Here is a 27,071-nt window from a genome sequence, read left to right as displayed (position 1 = left end):
CCTGGCAGGTACCCAGGAGGCGGCGTGCCTGAGTGTCATCTGCCTTGTCCTCCACACCATGCCCAGGCCTCGGTGGGGTTTGTTCTTGGGAAAAGAGCTCTAGAGATACGACAGATTGGGGGAGGGGGCAAGTAACAGAGGCTGTCTTCCCTGTAAGGTATTTGCAAGTCTTTCCCACCCCATCCGAAAGCCAACCAGCAGTTTTTTAAAAAAAAGTTTCTCCTGAGTTTTCCTGGTGCTTCTGCAGGCCTTTATAGCTCAAAAACTTAATTAACATATTTTCATGAAAAACTAAACTTTTTTGTTCCTGTGCCTAGCAGAGTCCCATCTGTGAGGGTCTTTGGACATTACTTTCCATCTTTTATTTCCCTCCTTTTTATGTTGCTTCTCCTCTAAAATCCCTTATTTTTCCTCTGGTGGCAAAACTTTGGGGAGTGGTGCATTTGATCCACCTCCTGCTGGGCTGGCTGTGCTCTCCAGTGGACTTGAGATGGTCTGTAGGGTCCTTGCATGCCTGCTCTGAGCCGGGTCTGCTTGAGAGGGCTTTGTGGGCTGCCGGGTGGAGCCCAGTCCCCCTCAGTCCAGAACCAGACTACATCTTAGGGATGGTTTTGAAGCTGCACAGGGAATACCTCTTGCAGTAATTTTTTTTCCCAGCTTCATCTCTTTCCTACATTCATTTATTCAACAAACATTATTTGCCCATTTTGAGCCAGGCTCGGATTAGGTGTGCATGCTAAGTCGCTTCAGTCATGTCCGACTCTTTGCAGCCCTATGAATTATATCCCACCAGGCGCCTCTGTCCATGGGATTCTCCAGACAAGAATACTGGAGTGGGTTGCCATGCCCTGCTCCAGAGGATCTTTCTGACCCAGGGATTGAACCCGCGTCTCTCACGTCTTCTGCATTGGCAGGAGGGTTCTTTACCTCCAGCACCACCCAGGAAGTCCCTGATAAGGTGGGGGATACAGAAATAAAAAAGCCGAGCACCGTCTTCAGTAAGCCTACAGCCTGGGGAGATAAATAGAAAGCAGTGTGCTAACAGCTCTTGATTACAGAAGCGTCCAGTAGGGCCGGCAGTTCAGGCACTCGTGGCAGAACATTCTGGAAAAACTGACAGATGACCTAGGTTTGGGAGGTGGGGGAGACAATGGGTTGTGGTCACGGAAGGGGAGTGAGAGCCAGGGGCCACGTCAGGCCCTCGAGGTGCTCCTGGGGGATGTTGCTGCCTATTAAGAGGCCTTCAGAGTCTAGAGACTGAGGAACATGCTTAGCACTGCAGGGTGTTAGGATCTGGTTGAGGTTAGTGTTTGTTAAAGACAGTTCCTCAGACAGTAGAGTTATGAGCACATCCCAACGTTTTACTAACAGTTTTGCAGTGCGAGGAAAGAGGCCCCTTGGTAGGTGTATTCAGAATCACTCTTAGTAGGAAGAATGATTAAATCATCACTGAAAAGCATGTCTGGTTGCAAATCCTTAGACTAGACTCTTTAACTGATAGCTGACAACCAACTGGGTGAGTGGACATGGGTTCCCCAGAATAGACCTTAATTTTCTTCAGATTCGCTAGAAAAATTGCATAGGAAGGAAAACATTTTATCTGGAATGTTGTTGATGTCTTTCCACTAGGATGTGAATTTCACAGTAGGCAACTTGGTTCTATTCCAGACCAGGTTCGGGGAAGTTTTTCCTTAACAGGTTCAAGGTGGAGGGGAAGGTAGAGTTAGGAATTAGCAATAGTTTTTCCTCCAGAAGAGTCAGTTTTAGGTTTTTAATTTGAATGATAACTATTCTTACCACAGTAAAAGAGGTGATGATGATGTTAAGTTGATGATGGAAAGATTTTAGAGGAAGAGCTCAGGGAAGAGAGCGGAGACCCTTCCCGTGGGCGGTGGGCCCAGTCTTCCCTCCCTCCCCTTCCGCAGGCCTGGTCCATCTCTGTCTGAGACATCAGAAGCAGTGACAAAACTAGGGAATCACTTGCACCTGGCTGGGGCCCTGAGGCTCTTCTCCGCATTTCTGCCCTAATTCACTGTAATTATGTAAGATTCTGTCCTTTCTCAGAAACGTGAGGGCTGCACCTACTACTTCAGCCTCCTTCAGTACATCTGCTGTTTGTTAAAATAGAGCCTTCAGAGGTGCCCTTGCCCCAGGTTCCTGCCTCTTGGCATGTAACGGTCTGCACTGCGTTTTCTTGTCTCTGTTTAACAATGTCATGGTGTCATTCTGGGCACAGATGTAGCTAGGTTGCAAGAATTGTCAGGGAACCTGAACTTGGGACAGGTCTCCGTGGTCTTGGGGGGTCGCACCCCTCCGACCGGATTCTTCTTTGACAAATGTCTCTGTGATTGTATTGTTCCAGTGTTTTCTCTGTTCTCTCTAATTAGAATGTTTAATTATTGTCTTGTCAACATACTGCCAGAAAAATAACTGTCCATAACTACCTGATACAGATTGTGCAGGCCTATTTTAAGAATACACGTTTCTCCTAAACTTGGTGGGGATAGGGACTCGCCCTTAACTTTTATTCCTGTTAAAAACATATATTCAAAATAATTCTTCTTCTTCTTTTAATTGTCATCCAGGTTGCAAAAATACCTGCCTCTAAGAATTCAAGAGGACCTACTTTGTGGGAGCAAAGGTAGTGAGTCATACCTGCAAGCTTGCAAACGAGAATTCGCTTGTGCGTCTTCATCCAGTTGGGAAGTTTCCTAGGCAACCATTTATGCAGCAATTAAAAGATGAGGAGTTAAGAGGTATGTCCATGGACATTTTAATCCTCAGATGCAATCCTTGTCAGATTGAAACCTCAGTTTTCATCTTTTCATTTAAAATGAGTAAATGAAAAAGCTTAATACTTAATTATAGAAAAACACACTGTTAAGATACATTGTATGTTTTATGTGTGATATCTGCTTAACGCTGTTTCTCTGATGGGAGTGTTTTATATATATTAATGCCGGCTTGTATGGGAAAGGAGAATAGAATTTACTGCTTGAAATGATTTCATTTAGCTGTGAAGTTGTTTGGAAAAGCAGATACCTTCTCATGTGCCTGTATGTGAGTTTGTCATTATCAGTAGAGTTTCCAGCATGTGGCCCAGGGAGGTCGGTTAATCCTTTGTTTCTTCTCTCCATGTTCATACTTGAGTTTATCTCCCGATGTATCAGTTGTTTCAGTCTTCCTTAGAAGGTGCTGCAGTGTCCTGCTCGGTGGCTCGAGGGAAAATGTGGAAGGCAGGGAGGAACTCTCCAGCAAGTGGACACATCCTTGGTTTACTAAAGACTTTGCTCTAGCTCGTCACCCTCATCCTTCTTATGTAGGTTTCTGCTTGGATGGTCCACGAGGACGTGGTAAACATTTCTCTTCCTCTGTGAAGCACCTAACACTCCCAGACTTGCTTTAACCTGGACTGGCACTAAATTCCATCTCAGTGAATACGGTGGCTGCTGTTCATGCACCGGTGATTGAGGAAGGTCCCCCTGGTTGTGTGACTAGTTTCATTTTCAGTAGCGTCAGAGATAATCTGAGAAGAACCAGAATATTAAAGTGCTAGTGGTGCTCATTTTAAATAGGGCTACGCTGTGATCCCCCATCGCGGGTTCTGCGGAAATGTTAAGCCCAAGATGAAACCTAAATACTGGCTGTTTGTACCTGGAGACGGAGAGAAGCCTCCTCCCTACTCGGAGGGCCTGCGGGCTGAGTGAGTGTCTTGAACTTGTAGCCACAATCATTTGCATTTTCTTTTGGATGCCTCAGTTGATTCCCTTCTGTCACCAACAACTTCGCTACTCGCCTGCGGCATAAGTGTGACAGATGAAGTAGGTGAATTCTGTCATGACGGTTTTTTATCTCCTCCCTGGGTGCCTAGATCTGTGGAAGAAATGGTAACAAATCCTGGTCGAAAGTCAAGCCTCTGGACTCTTTTTTTCCCCTGAAACAAAAGTGAGTGAGAATGTACTAATTCTCAGAGTCACAATGTATCTAAGCCACATAATGCTTAAAAAGTCCTTTTTGATACTGACCTTTTAGTGGTACTGACGGTGCAATTCTAGTCTTAATTTAACTTCCTTCATTTCATATTGCATTACATATTTGAAATGGCAGGCTGTAGTTCATGAACTTCCTTAGGTTATTTTTAAACAAGGTGGGTTGTAAATAGGGTAACGCTTTGGCTTATTTTTAATATCTATGTTTCTACTTTTTTTGTGAAATAAAAATTGGTTTACCAGTTGATTCATGGTGTTAATTCATCTCATGTCTCCTGTTTGCCAGTCACAGTACTAGGCCCTGGAGATACAAAGATTAAGACCTAATCTCTTATTTTAAAGGTGCTAACATGGGACAGAAGGAAAGACATGCAAATAAGTATTGTTATAAGAACAGCAAACACTTCTGTTGCATTTACTGTGTGCTGTAAACTTTTCCAAGTGCTTTCTAGGCATTCACTTTATCTCATGAATTAATCCAGAAGCCCTGTGATGTTTGTACTGTTATTTCCCCTATTCTTTTTTTTAGAGTATAAAAATGTATTACACATACAGAATATTACCACTAACAAATGCAGACAGGCAAGGATACCACGTTATGGGATGGAGAACGGCTAGCTCTTTGGAAAGTGAACAGGTTGGGTGGCTTGGAGCCTCATGCCATATGGGTTGGCCAGTCAGATGGGAAAGCACATGCCAGACTCTGGGGACGTCAGGGCGTCCAGGGACTGCTCTGGGTGTCCGCTGCCTTCCCATCTGATCTGGGGCTTCGAAGGACGCCACAGCCAGAAGCAAGCAACTGAAGCGAGGGGGCTTCCTAAGGTGGGCCAGGCTTGTCTCTGAAGTCACGGCAACACCAGTGTTAGCAGTATGTGTAATTGGATGACTTCCACAAACTACACATAACGTTTCTAACCATCACACTTCAGTGAAATACAGAACATTAAGTTACAGGCTGTGGGAAGAGAATGCAGCCCCTTCCAGTCCCAGTTGGTCTGGGGGTAAGCGCTGGGGGGAAGTTTCTTTTTAAACCGAGCCCCTCATTTCAACGTACAAAAGAATTACTCTGATCGATATTAAACTGTATTGAAAACAAAATGGACTAAAAAGCAAATACTACTCTATGTTGGGGTGAAAATGGGAGGAAAGAATGAGTCCTTCAAAGCAGGAGGGAGACAGTTGGGGAAGGTTCCGCAGCTGTGACCCTCGGCAGTCACTCACGCTGCTCCATTTTTACTTTCGGTGGTCTCAGGAAGGTCCGATTTTTCTTCTCTTTCTTTCCTTTTGTATTGGCTTGGAAGTTTCACCAGCTGTGCATGCTGCCATCTCGACTTTGCTAAAAATTTTTCTGCCACTCCCTTTCTCTTTGGGTTTTTGCTTGACCTTCAGTCTCTTCCTCCTGTTGCTTCCGTTCATGCGTCTCTTTGGCTTTTCATTTACAGCTCAGCAAAGAGTTTCATGGTCTGTTTGTATATTGCTTGTTTGAACAGCTCAGGGTTCCTCCTCCACATTTGTAGGCCTGCCTTCCTTCTTTAATTGCTTTTTTCGCTCTTTAACGGTGTGTTCCACACCTTCTCCTCCTGCCTGAATCGCACCTAGGGCCCTCTGCTTTTGTTCCTGATCCGGTAGCAACGTGTAAGCTTTGTCCGCAGCTTCAAAAGCCCCTTGTGCTCTGTCAGCATCATCTTGAGTTTTGTCAGGATGCACCAGTATGGATAATTGCCGAAACCTCTTTTTTATTTCTTCATCTGTCACTTTGGGATCTATCTGAAGAACCTCAAATGGGTTCAAATTGAAGTAGGAAGAACCAGGACGAGATAGTCTTTCAATCTGATTTTTGGACATTAGAACTGAATCTCTCTTCTCTATTTGTTTCACCTCACTGTGAGTGAAGTCACTCAGTCGTGTCTGACTCTTTGCGACCCCATGGACTATAGCCCACCAGGCTCCTCCATCCATGGAATTTTCTAGGCAAGGGTACTGGAGCGGATTGCCATTTCCTTCTCCAGGGGATCTTACTGACCCAGGGATCGAACCTGGGCGTCCCGCATTGCGGGCAGATGCGTTTACCGTCTGAGCCACCAGGCGATCAGAAGGTCATAAATGCTTCCTCTGTGCTCCCTCCTTCACCCAAAGCCCTGCTGTCTCACGGAGCTGCCATTTCCCCGGCCCAGCGACCATGCGACTCTATTTTCTCTCTTTTATACATGGATAAATTAGGGCAGAGAGAGGTTAAGCCCTTGTCCAGGGTCATAAAGTTTGTTTTGGTTGACAGTCAAATGCAGTAAGATACAGAAAGAGAGCTGCCTGGGGAATGCTCTGGCAGAACAAGGGGACATCCACCCGAGGGGCTGGGGAATGGAGCTGTACTATCATGCTGTCTTCCCAGAGGAGAGGATCCCTGAACAAGTCCTGTTCAGAGGGCTGGCTGCTACGTCACTTCAGTTGTGTCCGACTCTGTGCGACCCCATAGACAGCAGCCCACCAGGCTCCCCCGTCCCTGGGATTCTCCAGGAGTGGGTTGCCATTTCCTTCTCCAATGCATGAAAGTGAAAAGTGAAAGGGAAGTCGCTCAGTCGTGACCAACTCTTCGAGACCCCATGGACTGTAGCCTACCAGGCTCCTCCGTCCATGGGATTTTCCAGGCAAGAGTACCGGAGTGGGGTGCCATTGCCTTCTCCATCAGAGGGCTGGGGGAGTCAACAGTTCTCCAGGAAATACTTCTTCATTAACATAAAGACTGCATCGTAAATAAATTTGTAGGTGGAGTCAGTGACGAATACTGGAAGATGAGGGGATAGTAGAAATTTACCAGTTCCCTGTATCTTCGATCTAAATGATAAGGAAAAAGATCTCCAGTTTTGAGGAAGATCTTTGTTCCCAGGTGATAAATGGTATGGTGAAAAAAACATGGCTTTTGAGAAAATCTAATAGAAATGTTAATCTAGTTGCACTCTATAGACATGTAGGATAAATATGTGAACTTCTGAAGATTCTGCAATGAATGCCCAGTCACTGAAGATTTTATCTTGGAAAACCGGAGTTTTTCTACTAGTCTGCTACTAGTGTTTATTTTATATACATGCAAGGGAAAGATTGGATTACATCTTTCAGGTTTAAAATGGGCAGAACTGCCTGATTTAGGTAGATTAGTTTCATCATTACAGAGATGAAAAGCTATTCAGAAGCTGGGCTGGTGGCCTATGCCAGCCAGGCTGTGCTGGATCTCGGCTTTTCCACCTTCCCGTCCACCCGCTACTCTGTGGAGACTCAGCCCTGTGTGTAACCATCCTTGCACACCCTGTACGCCAGCAGGTGACTCTTACCTGCTGACGTCCTCATTATTCCCGCTCATCACTGCTGACTGCCTCATCGTCCTCCACCCTGGCCCAGCTTCATGGGATCATCCACTTCCTTTCATGACTGCTTGTCATCACCAGTGATCTTCTCCCCAGCTCCCCTCAGCTCCCCACTTCCTAGACCTTGTCCACTCATGGCTCAGATCAGTAAGTCTGAAATTCCTTCCTTGACCACCCCTTCTCGTCCATCCAGTTACACCCTCCACCTCAGGTTTGTTCTCACTGAGACTCAGCCTTAGTTCCTTCCTGCCTTTGTTCCCTGTTATCCATGTGGGATCCGTGGTCCAGGTTTTAAGTCACTCCTGACCTGTTTGTTCTTTTGCTGACACCTGCACTGCTGAGCAGTGTTGGCGTGAATCATACGACAAGGTGGATTGTACCTGTTTGCGTAAGTGGAGGGGTTGATTGCCAGTAAGCACTGCACAGCACTTGCACCCTTTGATTCTGGTTAGCTGTCCTTCTGATTCTTCATGGTGCCTCTTACTGAGCTAACATCAAACTCACAATGTTTTTCCTCTTCTCATCTGCTGACGTGCTGCTACGGTGGGCGCTCTTGTTCCACCCACCACCTACCCTTCTCTGGCCCTTGGCATCCATGACCTGATGACTTCTTAGGTTTTCATCCACTTTTCATACTGTCTTAATCTTTGTAGGTTTCATTTCTGTCACACTGACTGCTGTCATAAGGCAAAGTACACGTGTCTGTTTTTCTAAGTACAGTAAAATGTTCCTGTGCGTCTGTCCTTTGCCTTTTGTGGGGGGAGAGCCAGAATGTACTGGAGGGTGGCAGGTTCCTGGCGCACTCGTGCTGTGTGCATGTGGGCACTCAGAACCTCCCTCCATGACCTTAGCCGGATGCCATGCCAAGCCACACACAGGAGCCGCCTCCCTCAGCTGCTGGATGGTTCCGTACTCTGCAGAGATAGTGCCCTAGGGCTTATTCTACATGGTTGCAGTGGAAATTTTGATTGGCATCTTTCAGATTAGAAATGGGCAGGAATTTCACAGAGAGTTTGGTTTTATTATTACAGTGTTCTAATAAAAACATTTGTCTTCAGTGTGGCTCACTTTTGCAGCAAGGTGAGAGTTCTGGCCCCCCACTTCTGTTAAGTAAACCTCAGCTGTTGTGCTCATCTACGCCTTCATGTGCTAACTCTGATCTGCTCCTGGAGGGCGGCTGCCCATTCTCCTGCTGCTCCTTGTAAATGCTGCCTCTCCGCAGCTCCTTATGCCTCTCACTGTTTTCCCCTCTTCTCTTCTTTGTCTCATCTCTTTGGTTGCCTTTCACATAAAATTAGGAACATTTAGTAGACACTATTCATTGATTTATTATTTCATTCCAGAGCCATGCATTCAGGGATGCAGAGATTTTGAGTATGACGTAGCGCTGCCCTTGTGGTAGTCATATGGAACCATCTAAATGTGGGATTCCAGTACATTGTTAAAGTCTGTGCTGAGCATTACATTGACACAATGTCATACGGTCTCTAAAGAATCCTGTAAGGTTGCTGAGACGATCCACATTTTACAGAGGAGGCTCTGGAAGTGGTCATTGGCTCAGGATCCTTAAATGGCAGGTCGCTTGGTGGGAAGAGCGTCTGAGTTCGGGCTGCAAGCCTCATGCTCTAAACCACTGTAGATTCGGTTTTTCTCCCCTCCCATGTTGCCTTTCTCAAAGGCTGGCTGTACACAGTAGAATTCATGATACAGTGATAGACTGTTTACATGCTGAGTGTTGACTTTACATTTATAGTGAGGAATTGGAGAACTAAATAGCTGAAAGTCATGTGTGGTAGTATGTTTATTCTTCCATATATGGTGTTATTTTATTCAGGATGATTGCTGGATGGCAGTCTCCTTTCTCTGCCTGAAAATTATACCACCTTTATTCAGCTTACGGTACATTTGGTATCACTGTGATTCTCGTGTGTAACATATTCTCACCAAGGTATTTTATTTGCCCCTCTGTGGTGGCTCAGACGGTAAAGCGTCTGCCTGCAATGCGGGAGACCCGGGTTCGATCCCTGGGTTGGGAAGATCCTCTGAAGAAGGAAATGGCAACCCACTCCAGTACTCTTGCCTGGAAAATTCCACGGACGGAGGAGCCTGGTAGGCTACAGTCCGTGGGGTTGCAAAGAGTCGGACATGATTGAGCAACGTTACTTTACTTTACCTTCTAAAGGCCAGCTTCAAACTTAGGCCTTGACATGCTTCACCACAGGTCTGATATTTTAAGTGGCTTCACAGAGGGTATGTCGTAACCACTTACAGATCACTGAGGATGATGGTTTAGGCCAATTTTAGCTGCTGTGATGAGCTGGAAATGAAGTCCTCTGCCTCCTCTGGAGGAGCCTGAGCTGACTGCATCCTGGGCTGGACCTGGCAACGCTGATGTGCCCCAGCTCCACTGCCTTTTGGAGAGCTCCCAGGTCCTGACTGTCACAGTTACTACCCTCACTCCCAACTCTTTGTTTTCATTGTTTTACTCTAGAGAAGCAATTGACGATTATTCTGAGAGACTCTTCTGTAAGAACTAGCTATTAATTTGTTCAGTAGATGTTTCTTGAGCATCACCACCAGCCAGGCTCTCTGAGTGCTGGGGCCACGTTAGAGCACAAAACAGAACTTGTGTGCACTGGAGCTTCTGTTCTGGTGTGGGAAGCACCCAGGAAGCCAGTGAACACGTGCTACGATGCCACGTGGTGATAAAGGCTGCAGTGAAATAAGGCTGAGGAAAGAGGGGGGAGAAGTGGGAGGGCGGGGCGTGCTGCTACGTTCCCAGGCTGCTCCGCAGAGGCGACAGTTAACCAAGAGCCTGTGTGTCTGTTAGTTTGGGCTGCTGTAACAAATGGAACATAGATGGGCAGTTTAACGACTTTTTATTTCTCAAACACTTCTGGAGCCTGAAAGTCTTGAGATCAGGGGTCAGCATGGGCAGGTGCTTGTCGAGGACTCTTCCTGACTTCAGACAGTTGCCTTCTTCTATGTCCTCACAGGGTGGAGAGGAAGATCATTTCTCTTGAGTCTCTTCTTACTAATCCCCATCATGACCTAATCAACTCCCAGGGCCACCACCTCCAAATACCATCACAGTGGGGTTCAGCTTCAACCCGTGAATTCTGGGGGAGGCAAACATTCGGTCCCCAGCACTCGGTGGAGGAAGAGCACTCCAGGCACAGGGAAGTGACAGTTCGGAAGCTTTTGGATGAGACTGTGCTTGGCTTGGGAAAGGAACAGCTTTGTCCATAGAATAGGCAACAGAGGAAAGAGCATTTGGAAATGAAGTTGGAGAGAGACCGAGATCCAGTCTGTGTAAGGCATGAGGAGCTTTTCTGAATAGGGGAAAGATGTGTTAGGACTTGTTATTTTAAAAGGTCACTTTGGATGCCCTGGGATTGGGGGTCGAAAGCAGAAGCTGGTGTGGTTTAGGTGAGAGGTGGTGTGCCTGAGGTGGGTTGGTAGCTCAGTCTGGATTGGGGAAGAGATACTTGGATTAGGCACACTGAAAATAGAACTGGTGCATTTTCCTGATAAATCATGTGTGAGGTATGAACAAAAGAAGAGCCAAAGATAACTCTGAGGTTTTTAGACTGAAACCTAGGTAAAGGAAGGTGCCCCTCACTGAGAAGGAGAAAGTAAGGGTTGTGTTGCAGGAGAAAGCGACCGGGCAGGAGAGAGGGCGACGGGGCAGGGGAGAGGGCAACGGGGCAGGGGAGAGGGCGACGGGGCAGGAGAGGGAGACGGGGCAGGGGAGAGCGACGGGGCAGGGGAGAGTGACGGGGCAGGAGAGGGTGGTCACATCTCAGGTCATCTCCAGACCCCTGGGACAGCTGCTGAGTGTGAGTTCTGTGCTTTGCGCAGGAAGGAATTCAAGAGTGAGCCATAGTAAAGTGAAAGAAGATTTATTCAGGGAGAAAATGCTCCACAGGCAGAGCGTGGGCCGTCTTGGAAGGCAAGAGGCCCGGGAGTCTGGGGTTGTCAGTTGTTACAGGGATGGGTTATGTCATAGGCTAATGGGTGGGAAGAGTATTCCAGCTATTTTGGGGAAGGGGTGGGGATTTCTAGGATTTGGCCCACCACCCACTTTTTGATCTTTATAGTTGGCCTTGGAACTGTCATGGTGCCTATGAGTACATCATTTAGCCTGCTGGTGTGTTCCAATGAGTGTATGCTGAGGCTCAAGGTCTACCGGAAGTAGACTCACCCACCATTTTGGACCTAGTTGATTCTAACCAGTTTATATCATGCCATCGGCCTATGTCACTCTTCTAAAGTTTGTGCTCTACCCACTCTTGTCTCAGTTGGTAGGGAAAGATGCTGGTATGAAAAAGGATTTCATAGTCAAGTATCTTTTGGAAACATGGTTCTAGAGCATGATCAGGACAGCTGCTGTAGACATGAGGAAAGCCAAGTGAAAGTGAAAGTCGCTCAGGTGTGTCTGACTCTTTGCAACCCCATGGACTACATGGAATTCTCCAGGCCAGGATACTGGAGTGGGTAGCCTTTCCCTTCTCCAGGGGATCTTCCCAACCCAGGGATCGAATCCAGGTTTCCCGTGTTGCAGGCAGATTCTTTACCAGCTGAGCCATAAGGTAAGCCCAAGAATACTGGAGTGGGTAGCCTATCCCTTCTCCGTGGGATCTTCCCAAGCCAGGAATAGAATCAGGGTCTCGTGCATTGCAGGCAGATTCTTTACCAACTGAGCTATGAGGGAAGCCCGACAAAAGGCAGGGGGAGGCTAAAGAAAATCATTTTTCTTTATTTCCCTGTCTTTCCTTCTTAACTGTTCTCACCTAGAGTTACTGTATATTGTTTAATACCTAGGAAAAAACAGTTTAGTCCAACCATTTGTCAGTTTACTCAAACAACTGATTTGACATTTTAATTGACCACAATCATCATGATTGCACTGATTGTTCAGATAGAGTCAACCACTGTGTTTGGTTGAAGCCAGAGCAGTCAAGGGTGCATTCCAAGTTTCCTGAAGAATTTTCTCAGCATTACAGAGCAGGAAGGTGGTGTTTGCCCTCAGTGGTAGATTGGCAGAATACTGAGTGGGAGGTCCTTAGGGAATACGGGTAGGAAATAGCAGAACAAGATGAAAAACTACTAACAGACTGACTTGCAAGCAACAAATAGACCAGTGACTGAGTTAGAACACAGGGTATTTGAGAGGGTCCATTTAGATTCTTTGGTGGGGTGGATTCCCTCATGGGCCCTCCCAGAGTTTAGGGTGGATTCTGCAGTGTAACTGAAAATGGCTAAGGGGAAGGGAGCTCGAAAGGCTTGGCTGAGAAGAATGGGAAGGATGGGTCTGCCAGTGCCCATCATCCCATAGAGAGGTGTGCAGGACCAGTGTGCCCTCCCAGGGCCCTCAGTGTAGGTCTATGTGATGGGATGGTGCCCACTTCCTGTGTTTTTTAAAATAGATTTTGGGTTTTTGTGGATTTTTTTTCAGGTGAAATAACATAAAATTAGCCATTTCAAAAGTCAGCAGGGGCATTTAATGCATTAATATTGTACAACCACCATCTCTGCCAAGTTCCAAACATTTTCATCGCCCCTACATAAATCTCTGTAGCCATCAAGTAGTCATGCCTTATTTCCTCCTTGTCCTAGCCCAGGCCAGCATTTTCACATCGTCATCTTTTTTATGGGGCACAAAAAAGCAGCTCTGATAATGGTTGAATGCACAGGCTGCTTTTGACCAAGGAGCCTAGGTTAGGGATGCCACTGTTGTACAGGTATTGTTTAAGAATACCAGCTGCCCCCATACCTGGAGACCTTGGGACCTGTGGGAAGCTGCAGATGTTTCCTCAAAAACTCAAGAGAAGCTACTGGGCCTGTGGGAAGCTCAGCTTGCCTCTGTCCTCCTTCCTGCAAAAAGGTGCCTTTGGCTTCCCAGCAGAGGATCTTGGAAAAACAAGTGTGTTGAGGTGACGCAGAGGTTAAACCCACTTTAAGGCAGCTCTGCTCATTCCCACACAACTACAGACAGGCACAGTTAAAGGTAGTGTGTAAAGTGACCTTTCCAGCTTTGCCTGGTGTGCATCTGGCACCACCATTTGGTTGATGAGGGCATCAAGAAATTACAGAGACGTATGAGAACACTGGGCCTTCCCAGGTGGCTCAGTGGTAAAGAATTCACCTGTCAGTGCAGGAGACTCAGGAGATGTGCGTTCGATCCCTGGGTCGAGAAGATTGCCTGGAGTACGAAATGGCAACCCACTCCAATATTTCTTGCTTGGAAAACGTCCATGGACAGAGGAGCCTGGCAGAATACAGTCCACAGGGCCCCCAAAAGTTGGACACAATGGAATGAGTGAGCACACACGCACACTGAATCATTAATGTGTTCTTTCAAACTAGAATTTATAAGATCATAAGGTCTCAAGACTTGGCCACACTCCTGTCATTAGAAAATGCCATTGTCCCAGATGTTCCAGCAACCAAATGTTGGAAGCCTAATAGTAAGATTTCTAGGGCACTCAGTGAGCTATGTGAGGCAGTAGAGAAAAATACACAGAGTGGAAGGAATTTTAATTCTTTCTTTCATCCTCCTGTTATGGACAGAATGTTTGTGTCCCCACCTGCAAGTTTGTTTATTGAAGCCCTAACCCCCAACGTTACGGTGTTGAGAGGTGGGGCCTTTGTGGAGCTAATCAGTTTAGAAGACATGGGAATGGTGTCCCCATGAGGGATCAGTGTCCTTGTAAGAAGAGGAAGCTCAGAGCTTTATTTCCCCATCTGCACCCCCATGAGAAGACACAGTGAAAAGGGGAGCTGTCTCCAGGCCAGGAAGAGAGCTCTCATCAGAACCGGATCCTCTGGCACCCTCATCTTGGACTTACAACCTCCAGTACTAAGAAGAAGTTTTCTATGGTTTAAGCCACCCAGTCTGGAATTTGTTATGGAGGCCTGAGCTAGTAAGACCCTGCCCCTTCATATTTACTCATTTGATGAGCTAGCTATAGGTGCCAGTTGTACAAAACTAGATAATTAAACCCAAACACTACAGTGGTTTGTAAAGTTTAAGTAAAAATTTATCTTCCCTTTAATGATAAGACCTCTTGAAGGGTTTTACCACAGGGTCACAAAGAGTCAGACATGACTGAGTGACTAACACCACACTTTGAAATTGCCTTTTAACAGTTTGAGGTTTATTCTAGATCGTACCATCCAACAGGCTGGCCATTTGGCACTTGTGGCTATTTTAATTAATTAAAATTAAATATAAGTAAAGGTCCTGTTCCTCCATCAAGTACTGGCCATCCTCCAAGCCCTCAGTAGCCGAATAACCCTGTTGGACAGGGTAGGCAGAGAGCACTTTCGTCACCACAGAATGTGCTTTTCAGCAGAACCATTTTAGATAAATTCTCTTCACACACAAACATGTATTTATATATATGCATACATTTATGTGTGTGGCTGGCATAGTATTATACATATGCTCCTGCAACTTGTTTTTTCCACCCAGCAGAGAAACTGTTACTGTAGCGTGATGCACACGTAATCTCATGCCAGAAAAATTATAAAACAGTGCATCATCAAACATAGAGTTTCAGCACAGTAAAACTATTTCAGTTTCAGATTTTAAAGGTAATTGCAGCATATCTTTTAGGCTTGCTCCAACTTTAGCTAGAGAAATTATTTTTAGAAATAGTCCACTCAGCCTTGGATATGTCAAGAAAGAAAATTCAGGAAATGTAGGTTGAGCTGAATCCACCATGCTTGCCATACACACTTATACACACGTTTCCCAAGTGTCCCTCTTTCATAACAGGGATTGTAATCTTTTTCTATTTATCCACTATTCAGTAGAACAGGTCTGTCCAAAAGGGTAGCCACTAGGCACATGTGGTTATTTAAATTAAGTTAAACTACAAATTTAGTTCCTCAGTTGTACTGGGCACATTTCAAGTAACCATTAGTCACATGTGGCTGGTGTATATGAGTGTTGGGCAGCGTGGCTACAGAATGTCGCCATTTTGCCGATGGTCCATGTGGACAGTGTTGCACTGGAAGCTTCCTTCAAATAGCTTTCTCATTAAATGTAGTGATTTTTACACAGGTGATTAATGGGGGACCCTGCCCAGGAGGATGTGCCAGAATTTATGGGGCTGTTTGGAGAGCTTGCCCTTCCCACTCAAGATTGTAATTCTTTCCTCTGAAGACACATATTCCTTCAACTATTTGTTAAGTAGTCAGACACGACTGAAGCGACTTAGCAGCAGCAGCAGCAGTGTCCCATAGGAAGTTAATTGTGGGGAAGAATATTGGTACCAAGAGCTTTTCAAGGTTAGAATATTACTTTGTGATAATTGGTGATGCACACACACTGGTAAATAGCACCTCTGTGTACAGGGAATGTTACTGTTCAATTTAGAAAGTAAATTAGTTACAGTGAATGCAGACGAAAATATGTCGAAGCTCTTTAGAATGAGAAAAGAATAGAATACTGGAAATGCATTTTTTTGGTACAAAACAGAATGTGGTCATGTTGACATTTATGTTAGAAACTACGTAGCCTGGACAACTTCACAGGAAACAGTAGGAACAGTTCTCTCTGGGAAGGGAAACGAAGAACAGAATGGCTTTTCACTGATGCTCTTTTTGTAATGTCCCTATGTGCTTGTTAGAAAAAAAATCAATACAGCAATTAAGGAAAAATAAAAGACATCCTTAAAATGTATAGAATGTAAGATAGATTGTTTAAGGAGATAAGGGTCGCATAAGATATAAAGATTTAAGCAGTTGAGTAATAGCAGAGGGCTGGCCAGCACTTTCACAGCATGCCAGGACCCAGGGCTGGTACACCATTTCCTACAGACTGCTTATTTTGCAGCAGTTAAAGCTATTTAAAACTTTTAAAAAATTATATTTAATTTATTTTAAAAGGAAAAATATTCCTATTTTTTTTTTAAATGCAAGCTTTCTTGACACTTGTGGAATACAGCTTAGGATTTAAACTCTAGGAAATTATTAACCCAGAAAAACCTAGGCTGGGCCCCTGCATTCCAGCTCCAGTTTTTCAGGAAGATGGATACTGCTGTTAGCTGGGTTTAATTAGAAGGGTGACAGGCTCCAGTTTATGCAGCACATGCTGCCCACACGTGTCACGTGTGCACCAAGCAGAGACTTAGCAGTCTACACTGCTCCTTCTCCTCCCCATCCTTCACTGACAGCTACTACCAGTGACCAAGAGGCGACAGGGCCCAGCAGCCTGGAAGTGGGGCAGTGGGACAGGGAGCTTCCTTCCACCATCAGAGTCTCTGTATTTCAGCCTTCAGGAGACCATGGCATCGAAAATGGAGTGTTAGTTTTTGAAAAGAGAACCCTGTAATTCAGTAACGTTGACCTTTTTCTTATTAAAGCTAGTTTCTTTTTCAGAAAAGGAAACTAAGGGGGAAATAACCAGTGAGGGGAAAATTATGTCCTAAACTGCATATGTTACAAAGGAAATCTTGTTTGTTGTGGAGTTTTAAGGCACAGATTCCCAAAGGCAAGGGTAATTTTCAAAATGGTTAGCAATCAGTACGGCCTCAGAATCCAGACGTTCAGAATGGATGCGACTTAAATAACTGGTGTTGGCTGTCCCCATGGGAACAGGCTGGATGTAACTGTGGCAGCTCTGTGGCCATGAGATTGAATTCTGGTTAATGGAAAGTGTGTTACCATGTGATCCTTTCCAGAACCTCCCTTAAGGGACAGTATGTGTCCCTTTTGCCCTGTCATTATTTGTCATTCCCAGTCCGCTGTCTAGGATGTAGATGCCGCCATCCTGGACCATGAAGCTGAGCCGTAGGTGATCAGAAAACACGACAGTGGAGTGCCACACTTGCCTACCTGGACTTTTCCCTGAGAAAGAAAGAAACTTCTCTTGTTTAAACTGCTGGTACTTTGGGCTTCCTGTCTTTCTCAGCCAAAGCTAATTCTAACTACTGTAGGTCCCTCTCATGTTAGGTAGATTCAGTTTTATTTTATTTAAAACTCCCAGTTATCCTGTGAACTAGGTACTTCTTGTTCTTATTTAAGGGGTTAGGAGTTTGAGGTTAAATAAAAATTAAATAACTTGCCCAAATACACCCAGCTAGAGCCAGCCTTTGAATCCATGTCTGATCTTTCTGGTACTAAAGTACCAGAAGCTTAATCCTTGCTTTAGTAATTCATAGAAGCATGAAGAAGGGCCTGTGGCGTATGGTTTTGTAACATTCACGCTTTGGCAGAGCCCCAATTTTGTGGATTTTTTAAAAGGACGTTGGGTTTTTCAGAGAAATTCATTTGTGGCTTTTTGAATGTGACAAACATGTTAACACTTTTTCAGTCAATAATACTTATCAGAAAAGTTTTTTTTTTTTTAATTTCAAAGAAACCTATTTGTTTCTCTGCCAGTATTTGCTTAATTGTAATTTGCTAATGGGGATGTTTCATAGAAAAAGAAAATTGTTCATAAAGAAATCTTGTAGTTCATTTTTTGGGGATTTCTTAGAGTTCTTCTTACTCTGCGACAGCTCCAGACCATTGCCCGTTTTTGTTGTGTGATCGTGCAGAAATCGGAGAAGGCAATGGCACCCCACTCCATACTCTTGCCTGGAAAATCCCATGGACGGAGGAGCCTGGTAGGCTGCAGTCCCTGGGGTCGCGAAGAGTTGGACACGACTGAGCTACTTCACTTTCACTTTTCACTTTAATGCATTGGAGAAGGAAATGGCAACCCACTCCAGTGTTCTTGCCTGGAGAATCCCAGGGATGGCGGAGCCTGGTGGGCTGCCATCTGTGGGGTCGCATAGAGTCGGACACAACTAAAGTGACTTAGCAGGAGCAGCAGCATGCAGAAATTAAGATGACAGTGGAATGAAGGTAATAGATTTTCCAGATGGTCACAGGGAGGCAGCTTGTGCAGCCAGTATTGCTGTAGTGCAGACATAGAACAGAGACCTGGGAGGGCTGCGAGCTGAGCTGCTCCGGGCTGGGGTGGAGTGGGCAGGCCAGCAGCTGCTGCCCAAAGAACAGGTAGGGCCCAGCAGGCCTGAGGAGGCTGGTGAACTGGTCCAGAGCAAATAGCCATTTGGCAGCAGAAGCTGCAGTAGAGACCAGGCTCTTGACCAGCTGCCCAGGCTCCTGTTGGTCCTCTGGGTGCCACTTCAAGTTCACTCAGTCATTGCAGAGCAGACATGTAATTGGTTCAGAACAGCCATCTCTGAGTGTATTTCTGGAAACACTTGGATCTGCAGGGTTTGCTGTGTGAAAAAGGATCCTATGGGAAACAATTTTGGAGAAATGCTATGTTCTAACAACTTTCCTGAAAATTCACAGTGCACACTTAGCATTATAAAAGTCTAAGATGTTGAGAATTTAACTTTACTAAACAGTCTCTGTAACTTACTTGAAAATGAAATTTGTATCTTTTTAAATTTAACATCCTATGGAACTACTTCATGATTGTTTTAATCATCAGTTAATCATGGTTTTGGAGATTGATGTTTGAGTGGGTTGGGTTCCTGAGGAGATACAAGATTTGAATCTTAACAGCATGGGACTTCTCTTGGGGTCCTGTTCGCTCTTATTTTCCAGGCCACATTCTTTAAAGTTCAGTGCCTCTCTGTGTATTTCACAGAAGCAAATCTGAACGTTTGAAAGGCCCTTTGAGGTCATAAATTAGATGGCCTCTTCATTTGCTAGTTGAAGAAAGTAGGATTTAGAAAGATTAAGTCACTTGCCAAAGGCCAAACAGCTAATAAATAAGTGAGGGTGCTGGAGCCAAGATCTCTTAATGTACCATTAGTCAATTCCTGGTGGAAATCACTGGAGTTATGTAGTTCCTTACTTTCAAGACTTTTTTAAACAATATCCTGATTGGGATGGGATAAGACAAAGAAAGTGGATGTTTGCTTTCCTGTCAAGGCTTGGGAGAGGTAAAGTGAGCCAAAGAGGGTGTGCCCACAGGGGCAGAGACGGAGTTCAGTGAAAGGAGTCCCGCAGAGGAAGGCAGGAGCCTAGAGCAGGAGTGTCCTGAAAGATCACCCTAATTTGTGTGGCTGAGGATGACTTAAAACAATCTCTCTGCTTTTCGCTTCCTTCCCCCTGGCTCCTAAGCAACAAACAGATGAACAGCTCGACAGACAGGTTTGTAGCTATTGTCATATTTTACAGGGTGGCAGCTGCTGTGAGGCCATCAGGAATGCTCATCAGCTGCCAGAGGTAATACTCCTCTGTTTTCCATGGAGTTAAGGATTTGCAAAGAATGACTTTGCAAATAACTTTGCAAAACACTTTGGAAATGTTTTTAAACAGGGCCTAGGATATTGACATCATTAGGGTCCAGTTCAGTTCAGTCGCTCGGTCGTGTCCGACTCTTTGCGACCCCGTGAATCGCAGCACGCCAGGCCTCCCTGTCCATCACCAACTCCCAGAGTTCACTCAGACTCACGTCCATCGAGTCAGTGATGCCGTCCAGCCATTTCACCCTCTGTCATCCCCTTCTTCTCCTGCCCCCAATCCCTCCCAGCATCAGAGTCTTTTCCAATGAGTCAGCTCTTCTCATGAGGTGGCCAAAGTACTGGAGTTTCAGCTTTAGCATCATTCCCTCCAAAGAAATCCCAGGGCTGATCTCCTTCAGAATGGACTGGGTGGATCTCCTTGCAGTCCAAGGGACTCTCAAGAGTCTTCTCCAACACCACAGTTCAAAAGCATCAATTCTTCGGCGCTCAGCTTTCTTCACAGTCCAACCCTCACATCCATATATGACCACAGGAAAAACCATTGCCTTGACTAGACGGACCTTTGTTGACAAAGTAATGTCTCTGCTTTTGAATATGCTATCTAGGTTGGTCATAACTTTCCTTCCAAGGAGTAAGCGTCTTTTAATTTCATGGCTGCAATCACCATCTGCAGTGATTTTGGAGCCCCCCAAAATAAAGCCTGACACTGTTTCCACTGTTTCCCCATCTATTTCCCATGAAGTGATGAGACCAGATGCCATGATGTTTGTTTTCTGAATTTTGAGCTTTAAGCCAACTTTTTCACTCTCCACTTTCACTTTCATCAAGAGGCGTTTTAGTTCCTCTTCACTTTCTGCCATAAGGGTGGTGTCATCTGCATATCTGAGGTGATTGATATTTCTCCCCGCAATCTTGATTCCAGCTTGTGTTTCTTCCAGTCCAGCATTTCTCATGATGTACTCTGCATAGAAGTTAAATAAGCAGGGTGACAATATACAGCCTTGACGTACTCCTTTTCCTATTTGAAACCAGTCTGTTGTTCCATGTCCAGTTCTAACTGTTGCTTCCTGACCTGCATACAGATTTCTCAAGAGGCAGGTCAGGTGGTCTGGTCTTCCCATCTCTTTCAGAATTTTCCACAGTTTATTGTGATCCACACAGTCAAAGGCTTTGGCATAGTCAAGAAAGTAGAAATAGATGTTTTTCTGGAACTCTCTTGCTTTTTCGATGATCCAGCGGATGTTGGCAATTTGATCTCTGGTTCCTCTGCCTTTCAAAACCAGCTTGAACATCTGGAAGTTCACGGTTCATGTATTGCTGAAGCCTGGCTTGGAGACTATTGAGCATTACTTTACTAGCCTGTGAGATGAGTGCAATTGTGCGGTAGTTTGAGCATTCTTTGGCATTGCCTTTCTTTGGGATTGGAATGAAAACTGACCTTTTCCGGTCCTGTGGCCACTGCTGAGTTTTCCACATTTGCTGGCATATTGAGTGCAGCAGTTTGACAGCATCATCTTTGAGGATTTGAAACAGCTCTGCTGGAATTCCATCACCTCCACTAGCTTTGTTCGTAGGGATGCTTTCTAAGGCCCACTTGACTTCACATTCCAGGACGTCTGGCTCTAGATGAGTGATCACACCATCGTGATTTTCTGGGTCATGAAGATCTCTTTTGTACAGTTCTTCTGTGTATTCTTGCCACCTCTTCTTTTTTTTTTTTTTTTTTTTCATTTCTGAAACAGTATTTATTTCTGAAAGGGTATTTCTTTTTTTTTTATAGTTTTTAATTTTTTTAATTTTAAAATCTTTAATTTTTACATGCCACCTCTTCTTAATATCTTCTGCTTCTGTTAGGTCCATACCATTTCTGTCCTTTATCGAACCCATCTTTGCATGAAATGTTCCCTTGGTATCTCTAGTTTTCTTGAAGAGATCTCTAGTCTTTCCCATTCTGTTGTTTTCCTCTATTTCTTTGCATTGATCGCTGAAGAATGCTATCTTATCTCTTCTTGCTATTCGTTGGAACTCTGCATTCAGATGCTTATATCTTTCCTTTTCTCCTTTGCTTTTCGCCTCTCTTCTTTTCACAGCTATTTGTAAGGCCTCCCCAGACAGCCATTTTGCTTTTTTGCATTTCTTTTCCATGGGGATGGTCTTGATCCCTGTCTCCTGTACAATATCACGAACCTCCGTCCATAGTTCATCAGGCACTCTATCTGTCAGATCTAGTCCCTTAAATCTGTTTCTCACTTCCACTGTATAATCATAAGGGATTTGATTTAGGTCATACCTGAATAGTCTAGTGGTTTTCCCTACTTATTCAATTTAAGTCTGAATGTGGCAATAAAGAGTTCATGATCTGAGCTAGTCAGCTCCCGGTCTTGTTTTTGTTGACTGTATAGACCTTCTCCAGAAGGGTCCAGATTGCTTTGATTTACATTTTTTTCCTTTCATGGTGAAGTTGATAGAGCCTGCTCATTGATTGCTTTATAAAATTGGATTCTTCATCATTGTGCAAGGTTCTTTTTTGGTATTATTTGTTGTGTTAGAATGTCATGTCATAAATGTATGTGGATTTCATCTCGAGTATTTTTCTTATGTTTTACGAAATAATGTCTATTTTCTTATAATGAAACAACACCCTTTATTTGTTACAACCAAAGCTTTCTGTTTACGTGTCCCCTTTTGAAGGTGCTACATTCAGAATGAAAGCTGTAAATCTAACCTCAAAATGTAAGGAATATTAAGTTTTCCTTTTGACAGCCCAGGAGAAGAAACAAGTCATAAGACTGTGGCACTGCTGTGTTTCTGTTAAATGTCTGGAAAATTCCTATAATACCAAACACTGGGACACAATTTCTAAAGTCTTTAGTCCCTGTTGTCATCTCTTGTAAAGAACTGAAAAGAAGATTTACCTCCGTAAAAAGAGATAATACCAATCAATATCTGTTGAAACTCTGAGAATAAGTTTAACTTAGAAGATAACAGAATAAGTCTTATTTCTGAAAGCATTAGTTTTCTTCCCATCGCTGTAGATCTGATGGCTTTTAACAAGGCCTGGGATATCGATCATGAATGTTTATAATTATTTATGTATATATGTATTTATTTCAGAATAGTTTTAGGTAGAGAGATAGCATATACCCCATGCTTCTCTTCTCCCCAGACACAGCACCCCTCATTATCAATACCCCCCACCGGAGCAGTACATTTATTACAATTGATGAAACTGCAGTGACAGATCTTAATCACCTGAAGTCTTGGAGTTGTACATTCTGTGGGTTGGCCCAATGTTTATTGACGCGTATCCCTCATTATAGTAGCCCATAGAGTATTTTAACCACCCCAAAATTCCCTGTGCTCCACCCCTTCACCCCTCTGTCCCTGCAACTCTCAAGACCACTGATCTTTCAACTGTATCCATAGTTATATGTCATATAGTTGGAATCCCATTGTATATAGGCAGTAACTATATTTTGAGTTAGAAAATTTTTCTCTTATTTATGCATCAGGGATAATACATGAGGGCCTGGCGTGCGTTAGAGGCTTTTTTGAAGTAGAAAACTCGTCAGATATTTTTGTCAAGTGATTCCTGTGACGATTTTACAGTATGAAGACGAAAGTCACTCTTTTGCATGTGAGTATTCGTTTTCCTTCTGTTGACCCAGCGCCCAGACCGGATGAACACACAGACCTGCTTTTGCTTCTTTCTGCTTTCTCCCAGGCTGGCCTATCTACCTGGCGTGTTCTCTCTCTCCCACCCCTGGACTCCCAGACATCTTTGAAAACCTTGAACAATAGCTGCTTGGGAAACTTTATTCAACTCTTTTCCTTTCAGACAGACCTTCCTCCAGTGTCTTTGTTCACAGTTTAACTATCACACTTTTTGACCCTAGTGTAATTATTGACTTAGATGTCTGTCTCTCATTTTTCTAGGCACTAACTTCTCTGAGGACAGGGGCTAGGTCGTCTTCATGTCTGGAAGCTAGTAGGCCTTCAATAATTATTTCTGAAACTGAACTTCTCCATGTTAAAAAAAATGTGTTTTAGAATTGCTTTTCATTATATCAAAGAGATTTTATCTTTTTTAATTAAAATGAACTCACTCACCATGCAAAGTGAAAAAACTCATGAGAGTATTCTTCTGAATTACTCTTATGAGTCTAGTGGACTCCCTGGTCATCACAAAACACTACTGGAATTTTATCTTAACCACTCCATTCCTCTTGCCTGGAAAATCCCATGGACGGGAGGAGCCTGGTAGGCTGCAGTCCGTGGGGTCGCTAAGGGTCGGACTCGACTGAACGACTTCACTTTCACTTTGCACTTTCATGCATTGGAGGAGGAAATGGCAACCCACTCCAGTGTTCTTGCTTGGAGAATCCCAGGGACGGGGGAGCCTGGTGGGCTGCCATCTATGGGGTCGCAGAGTCGGACACAACTGAAGCGACTTAGCAGCAGCATTCTATAAATATCTCTAGATTGTGTATTGCTAATTCTGTGAAAAAACCTGAGACTCTAAAGTTCATTTGTTTCTAGAAGATTTAAGAAGAAACTAAGATAAGGCTCTTCAGTGCTTTATATCTATGTATCTTCAGGTCCCTATGGTATGAGGTATTTTCTTAGATTGACTTCTCCTCAGAGAGACATGGATGTCTGTGTCCGTAGTTTATTTGGAAGGTGAAAGAAACCGCAGAAACTCCAGTAGTGGGTGACCAAGCAAGTCTCCACTGTGGGCAGCTGGAGCCCTGCTTTGCTGGTACTCTGGGAGGCCATGTGAGGAACCTGCCTTGGCGGATCCCACCGGAGGGTGTAGAAGCTGGATCATTCAAACATCAGCTCTGGTCATCCCCTGACTGAAGGCAGAAGGAGGGTGCTGGCATTCATTTCTGGAAGTCCGCATGCCCTCTGGGCCCCCTCTGCATGCTCGTGGCACAGCCCTCCAGCACAGACTTGCAGCGATGGGTCGACAGGGGCAAGCGCAGCAGGGAGCCCAGAGATGAGATCGGGGTGTGTGGATGGGGGCGTGCGGTGCCTGGTGCAGACAGAGCCGCGTGGCTGCTTATTTGGCAATTCAGTCTTAGTCCTTTGAATCATGAAATATCCAGATAGAGAAAGATAATTAAGCACAGCATTTTCTCCTGTTTGAACTAACATAACTAACTTTTCCTTATAGAGAGGAGAGGGTTTATGAAAGGTCAGTTTGATTGAGTAGGCATTACAACCCCCTGCGTGTGCTTTGGTAGCTATCTACTCCTTTGTCTTTGAATTTCTCTCATTATTATAAAGTTCTTCCTTGTACTCCATAGGTTTCTACCTGACGGTGACGTGGGCCTGTGTTCCTGGGTTTCGGAGGAAGGAAAGCCCCACTGCTCACACTTATTCCATACATGCTCTTTTAATCTTCAGAATGAGCCTGGCACATGGGTTTCATTTACAGATAAGGCGACAGAGATCCAGCAACGGAAGATCCTAAATGTTTTTAGAAATTAAATGACTTGCCAGGGTCATGGCATAACAAGTAATGCTGACTGTCCACAGTGGCCCTTCAGTTTGGGGAGGGCAACAGGGTGACACTTAATAGAACAAGATTCGGGATCACTGCCACACAGAAAATCTGTTCTTCATCTCCCTTAATCCAGCATATCCTTGAATAGAGTGAGAGGTAGGGACAGGAAGGTTGTCTTCTTATTGTACATATACCTTGCTCCTTTCTTCCTCTTCTCCTAAAATGTCACTGACTTCAGGTCAGGATGACAGCTTGTTCATTGTAATCTATCAGCCTCTTGGTGTAGATCCCCCGGAGTTGGAAATGGCAACCCATTCCAGTATTCTTGCCTGGAGAGTCCCCATGGACAGAGAACCTGACGGGCTACCTTCCGTGGGGTCATAGTCAAACACGACTGAGCACACACGCAGGCGTGGTGTGCAGCACTCACTGAGTCCATGTAGGGAGATCAAATGATATTCAAGCTCTGCAAATACACACTGGGTTTCTGTGCAGTATACAGAGTAGAGACTAAGTATTTGCTGACTTTTGAAGCAGCAAGTGGTGGCCTTTGAAAATGGGAAATAGGGGTGGCTGTGGGAGTCCCTTTCTCACACCATACACAGGCTATGTCGAAGGGGTCCTGAGGTGGATTGGATGGAGGCAGCATGGCTAGAGTAGTGTCTCATGATCAGTGATTGAAAAGGGAGGCAAAGTCACATGGTAAAGGCCAGGCTGAGTGTGAAGTATGAAGGACAGTGGTATAGAAGTAGCAGAGGAGGTACAGTCAGAGACCAACAGGATTGAATTGATCCAACGCAGGAAGCTGTCTGGACAGAGACATGGACCACAGCTGTATGTGAGAGTGCATGCACGCTGCGTCGCCCCAGTCGTGTCTGACTCCTCGCAGCCCCACGGACTGCAGCCTGCCAGGCTCCTCTGTCCATGGGATTTTCCAGGCAAGAATACTGGAGTGGGTTGCCATGCCCTCCTCCTAGAGAAACTTTGGAACGTGTATAAACAGACAACTGCAAGAAGAATGTTTAACCTTCGTGGATGTAGAAATAAGTAGTGAAAAAAAATGAGATGCTTTGAGCTGAGTCCATTTTTTTCTTGTTATATGTGATTTAATAGTCCTCAGTCATCTTTAGAGGTGACCTAACTAGAATCCTGTCCTCAGATACGGGCTTAGGGTTTTGAGTGTGTGCTTGTTCTATTAGCTAATAGGGCTGATAGAAACTGGGAGGTGGGTTTGGAAGAACTAATTTCTCTTTGACGACAAGATAGCTGAGAGGCGAGGATGGAAATCCAGGTGGCTGGTGATGGGACTGGGCATCCGGGATTTTCTGACTGCTTGCTCAGTACTCCTGCACCATGCCATGTCTCCTCCACTAGGGAAGGACCTCATCTATCCTGTTATGTCACGAGTACCGTGTCCTTAACCCTTTTCAGTATCCCCTATTAGAGCACTTCAGAGAACTCGGCTGCTTTAAGGCACCATTATTAAACCTTAGTTGCATAGATCACCAAACCTTAGTGCATTTTTCTTCTGTTTAAATATATTAGAGTCAGCCCCATTTCTTTTTTTCTCTCTGCAGTATTTTCTGTCGGCCTCAAAGTTATTATTGATCATTTTTTCTGAAAACTCTTGGGTAAATTCTTAACAGTTGTCCGTGATTAAATAATTTCAGTAGGAAAAATGTATGTGATCCTAAACCCTCAAGCTGACATCTCCTTAACTTAGAGGACACTGAATTCAGTTAGAAACTGAAGTAACTGCTTCATAGAGTAGCATAGTTACCATAAGATGAGGTCCCTAGAATAGAGCTCTGTGTCCACTTGCCTTGAGTTTCTGTAGTCTGTGCCCACATGGAGTTTAAGACCACAGTCAAAAACAAAAAATACCATGATTTGGTAACAAAATATCTCTTAAATTCTGTTTGATGCAAAACAGTCAAATAGTATATAGATAAATCAATGAAAACAATGTATTTTTGAAGGTTAAATACCTAAA

The 27,071-nt window shown here is 44.6% G+C and overlaps 1 long non-coding RNA gene and 1 pseudogene across 4 annotated transcripts in view; one reads left to right on the top strand and one right to left on the bottom strand.

The window, feature by feature from the left end:
• LOC128046543 (uncharacterized) overlaps nt 1-27,071 on the top strand; it is a 202,818-nt gene that overhangs the window by 70,754 nt on the left and 104,993 nt on the right. For 3 of the 4 annotated variants that reach the window (XR_008199264.1, XR_008199266.1, XR_008199265.1), the window contains exon 4: nt 2,586-2,756. The exons of the other annotated variant lie outside the window; for it this stretch is intronic. This is a non-coding gene — a long non-coding RNA (uncharacterized LOC128046543). The remainder of the gene's footprint in view (nt 1-2,585; nt 2,757-27,071) is intronic. 4 annotated transcript variants of the gene reach the window in all.
• LOC128046542 (dnaJ homolog subfamily C member 8-like) lies at nt 5,203-6,150 on the bottom strand (annotated as a pseudogene).

This window comes from Budorcas taxicolor, chromosome 4 (genome assembly GCF_023091745.1).
Source record: "Budorcas taxicolor isolate Tak-1 chromosome 4, Takin1.1, whole genome shotgun sequence".
NCBI lineage: Eukaryota > Metazoa > Chordata > Mammalia > Artiodactyla > Bovidae > Budorcas > Budorcas taxicolor.
The sequence above is the reverse complement of the archived record's forward strand: the minus strand, read 5'-3'. Positions and strand labels throughout refer to the sequence as shown.